We start from the raw sequence: 6,000 nt of genomic DNA, 5'->3' as shown, positions 1-6,000 counted from the left end.
AATTCCCAAACACAATTCCTAAACACAATTCCCAAACACAATTCCCAAACACAATTCCCAAACACAATTCCTAAACACAATTCCTAAACACAATTCCCAAACACAATTCCCAAACACAATTCCCAAACACAATTCCTAAACACAATTCCTAAACACAATTCCTAAACACAATTCCTAAACACAATTCCCAAACACAATTCCCAAACACAATTCCTAAACACAATTCCTAAACACAATTCCTAAACACAATTCCCAAACACAATTCCTAAACACAATTCCTAAACACAATTCCCAAACACAATTCCCAAACACAATTCCCAAACACAATTCCCAAACACAATTCCCAAACACAATTCCTAAACACAATTCCTAAACACAATTCCTAAACACAAAAAATTTCCGCTCTCGGTAAAAGAAATTTTAAGGCAGCTCTCACACAACACGAGAACTCCATTTAACTGAATAAAAAAAACACACCAGAGATTTTGTACTTTAATTATAATTTTTTAAAGACGGATACGACCAATGGAAGTAATTCACTCTCTCTCTTGACTCATTTGTGTAATGCTTAGCTTTTGCGGGGCATTTTAATTTTAATTTGCAAATTGTAAGTTATATTAAGAATATATATATTGATTGAAAATCATTTTGAGGCAATGGAGTGCCTTGAACCAGCATTCTGGTGAGTCCCAGACACCTGGCTGAAGCCCTCATGATGAGTGACATGATGAAGCCTTCATGATGAGGTATGCATCGTACACTACAACATGGGTATCCACTCATGCCGCTGAAGCAAGTTCACTGTAACTAATTCCGTTACAATAAGCCCCGGAACTCGTTAATGATGAACAAATCCACAAGGGCCGTGACGAGGATTCGAACCTGCGTCAGGGAGCATCCCAGACACTGCCTTAATCGACTGAGCTACGACAGGGTCAAAAGGGTTGAAACCTAAGTTCGTTAATCATTTTCTATGTAACACAACTTTATTGATTAAATTTCAAATCAATATTAATAATATTTCACTACATTACATTTAATCGTGGCACAGTCGACTGAGGCGCATCTAAGACAATCCTGAACGTAGATTCGAACCCTCATCGAACCCTCATCGTAGATTCGAACCCTGTTGATTTGTTCATTTAACATTTGACTGTTATGGAAAGATAGACCTGCGTTAACTTGAGCCGGTTATGCTGAAAATTATTTTTTTTCGAAAAAAAAAGTTTAATGTTCAAAAATTTCTCTGCCACACATTTTGATGACAGGTTTGCAAGCGGAAATATATTGTATATTTTGGGAAAAATGGAACATGTTCCATTTTTCAAATCATCATAAAAACAACGAGCCGTCTGATTTGAAAATTTTTAAGTAAAATACTGACTTTTAAAGTACGTAAAAACAGTTTTTAATTAATGCTTTAAGTATTTAATATGCTTTAGTATTTAATTTAGTTTTGAATACATTTTTAATTTTATTGAGTAATATATATATATATATATATATATATATATATATATATATATATATATACTAACAATATATCCATATTTGCATGTTTCATCTAATTGGAGCGGATACAGCAGCGTGTAATATATTCAGTGCTGTACCATAGTCAAACAAACTTGGTACATACTGATGCTGTACATGATTGAGATTCAGTACACAAAATCCTTTGTGATACATAGAACATTATATTTTTATTTGCATGAAGCACTGTATACATACAAAATGTATGTTGATTATTAAATGAATGTTTCACTGTTGCTCATTCGGAATTAAATGGAATTTATACAGATATATGTATGCCTTTGTATTAAATAATATTGATTTATTATTCAATTAAATGGACAACAGTAGTTTTATATTTTGATGTGTAACTTCTATAGGAAAGGAGAGAAATAGAAAATAAGAGAAATCTATTATTTTCTATTTCTATCCTTTCCTATAGAAGTTTCCATCCAGAGCGACACTCATTGGACAGATCTGAGTGTCCAGGACATTTCCAGATATTGGACTCTCGGATATAACTAGATCTTATCTACCGTTCGATCTTGTCTCAAGTTCGATCTTGTCTTCGCGTTCCAGGATGATAATCTGCCCCATCTCTCAATTCATCATCATTGGGCTCCTGCTTACTATGGGTCCTCAATGACCCAGACGGCTAACAGCATCTTTATCTACGGATACGTCCAGGCTCCCTGTCCCCAGTCTGACGGTGCTGGAAAGCTCTCGGCTGCAATTACTAATATGAGTTCCAGGAGTCACAAAATGGTTTGCTGACAATGGCTCACATTGAGCAGCCTCACAGGGCATTATGGAACAGCGGAAAATATTCGACTTTTAGTCAGTTTTCTATTGATAACCATCGAACCGCAGACCAGATCTACGGTACAATGGGTCCTCTGTTGTCCGCTGCTTAAATGAGAGCACCTCTGCTCTGGCCATAAGTCAGCCCTGCTTACTGGGCCTTCAAAAAGACGAAGAGTAGGCACAGAGATCGAACGTCCGCTCTCTCTGACGTCCAGCAAGTAACTGGCGTTTCTCGATCCAATCAGGAGCGGTCTCGCTGACTCATGACGTTATAGATCGCCTCCCATTGGCTACCTCAATTCACATAACGTGTAAAATGTTATTGACGCAGCCAATAGGAGGCATTTGAGCTCTACCTTATGCCATATTATTTGACGAAAATACAAAAAAATACAAAACACAACCCAGTATTACTTTCATTATACAAATTTATACAACTTTCAGGTTCATCGTTCGAGAGTAGGCCTCTCTAATGAGGCTTAATGTAATTACCAACTGTTATTATAACCCTACCAGGCCTCTAGGCCCAAAAACAGATTTCACAAACCATTTGCCCAACCACTTGCGAAACCTCTTTATCTTTCCTTAATCATGGCCTCTTTGTTCGCCATAGTTTATCAGCTTACGTGATTCGAAGCTTCCTGGTTATTAGGACCATAGGTTATTGTTATAAAAACCTCGTAGTATTTTGTTTATAAAATATTTTATATATAAACACTCGCCATGATTGTTGAAAAATGTATAGGTTTCGTAAATGCGTGTACGTTATCTAGGAGTGAACCCTGGTAATGCAGGTTCGATCCTTAGTAGGATGCTATGCAGCATATTAGAACTAAGGACAGATCTGGGGCCAGATTCACGAAGCAGTTACGCAAGCACTTACGAACCTGTACATCTTTTCTCAATCTTTGGCGGCTTTGTTTACAATTATTAAACAGTTAATGAGCTCCGAAGCACCAGGAGGCTGTTTATAACAATGACAACAGTTGATTGGCAAGTTTTCATGCTTGTAAACTGTTCAATAAATGTAACCAAAGCCGTCAAAGATTGAGGAAAGATGTACACGTTCTTAAGTGCTTGTGTAACTGCTTCGTGAATCTGGCCCCAAGTTTATAACAGGCTCAGGAAAGGATATTTTTTAACCATTGACCAAAAAAAATAATTTTGAGCCACTTCTTCCAAATTTAAAAATTAAAAACTGAATCATATTGTCTTGTTTAAGAGTTTATAACCAGAAAGATGTCGTACATACCAATATGTAAGAAAATATGTTGAAAATATATACGAAGATATACTGAATACATAAGAGAAAATATTGAATATAAAAGAAGATATAGTGCATACATGTTTCTTTGTGAACATATATGAAGGTATACTGAATATAATATAGGAAATATTGAATATACAAGAGGATATATAGTGCATATATGTTTCGTTGTGAATATATATAAAAATGGGATGTAAAGGAGAGGGGAGGATGAAAGAGGGAAACGTGGAGAGAGAGAGAGAGAGAGAGAGAGAGAGAGAGAGAGAGAGAGAGAGAGAGAGAGAGAGAGAGAGAGAGAGAGAGAGAGAGAGAGAGAGAGAGAGAGCGTTCGTATGTGTGTGTGTGTATTATGTACTGATGTATGTCGCGTATGTTTGTATATATTTAAGAGAAATTGAGATAAATGATTCAACTTGAAAGTATATATTCTAGAAGGGGGAAAATGGAAGAGTAAAAAAACAGGAAAGAGCATGAAACAAGGAAAAGAACCGAGAGGATAATGTGGGAGAGAGAAAATCAACCAAGAAAGAATTCATCAAACACTCGTATGTAATGTTAATTCTCGTGAATGGGAATCAGATGATTTGCCATTCATAACTTTCGCATAATAATCCTAAGAGTATTTCACGAGATAAACAGTGAGAACTGTGTGACACATGCTGAGGATACGTGTCATTACAGATGCTGAGGATACGTGTCATTACAGATGCTGAGGATACGTGTCATTACAGATGCTGAGGATACGTGTCATTACAGATGCTGAGGATACGTGTCATTACAGATGCTGAGGATACGTGTCATTACAGATGCTGAGGATACGTGTCATTACAGATGCTGAGGATACGTGTCATTACAGATGCTGAGGATACGTGTCATTACAGATGCTGAAGATACGTGTCATTACAGATGCTGAGGATACGTGTCATTACAGATGCTGAGGATACGTGTCATTACAGATGCTGAGGATACGTGTCATTACAGATGCTGAGGATACGTGTCATTACAGATGCTGAGGATACGTGTCATTACAGATGCTGAGGATACATAGCAAGAGACACATGTTAAGACACTAACAAATGCAAAGAACGTAATATTAAACACCGTTAAAACGACGATGGTTCTAACAACAGATGTTATTAGAACCACATACACAAAGATGGTGTTATACACACACACACACACACACACACACACACACACACACACACACACACACACACACAAACACACACAAACACACACAAACACACACACACACACACACAATGAAGGGGAACAGCCTACCTGTAACGATTCGAGAAAGAGACCTGGGAGTGGATGTGACACCTAATCTAACTCCTGAGGCACATATAAATAGGATAACGACAGCAGCGTACTCTACACTGGCGAAAATTAGAACTTCATTCAGAAACCTAAATGAGGAAGCTTTTAGGGCGCTTTACACTGCCTACGTGAGACCCGTCTTAGAGTATGCCGCGCCATCATGGAGCCCCCACCTGAAGAAACACATAAAGAAACTGGAGAAGGTTCAGAGGTTTGCGACGAGGCTTGTCCCAGAGCTACGAGGGATGGGATATGAAGAGCGGCTGAAGGAACTGAACCTTACGACACTAGAGAAAAGAAGGGAGAGAGGAGATATGATAGGGACATATAAAATACTCAGGGGAATTGACAAAGTGGAAATAGATCAAATGTTCACACGTAATAATAACAGAACGAGGGGACATGGATGGAAACTGGAAACTCAGATGAGTCACAGAGATGTTAGGAAGTTTTCTTTTAGCGTGAGAGTAGTAGAAAAATGGAATGCACTTGGGGAACAGGTTGTGGAAGCAAATACTATTCATACTTTTAAAACTAGGTATGATAGGGAAATGGGACAGGAGTCATTGCTGTAATCAACCGATAGCTAGAAAGGCGGGATCCAAGAGTCAATGCTCGATCCTGCAAGCACATATAGGTGAGTACATATAGGTGAGTACACACACACACACACACACACACAAAATTCACTACTTTGGTGGTTCTTCCTGTAAGTTGACCTTCATGTGTGTCTAAAATTTAAATCCTTGAACATAAATTCCATGTTTTGGGAATTTTTTTTACTTCATGCCAGTTGTATGATATACAGGCTTCGGCATTCAAGAAAACTTTATGAAACAATATGTCTTCGTCTCGTCAAGATGCATATTTTTCCTGCTTTCAGTGTCTGAAGATAAATTTTCTCACAGTGCTCCTTAGCGCTCAAAGTCGTGTGAGACAGATTCATGCATCAATCCATGTGGTTTGTCATGTTCTTCCCTAAATTGTTTGTGTTTGACTTTGTCACTACTGCAATGACTGTTTACCTGTGTTCCATCTTTTCTACTTCCATCTCTCTCTCTCTCTCCTTCATTCTCTGCTTCTCTTTATACATTCTC

This window comes from Procambarus clarkii, chromosome 77 (genome assembly GCF_040958095.1).
Source record: "Procambarus clarkii isolate CNS0578487 chromosome 77, FALCON_Pclarkii_2.0, whole genome shotgun sequence".
NCBI classification, from domain to species: Eukaryota; Metazoa; Arthropoda; class Malacostraca; order Decapoda; family Cambaridae; genus Procambarus; species Procambarus clarkii.
The sequence above is the reverse complement of the archived record's forward strand: the minus strand, read 5'-3'. Positions refer to the sequence as shown.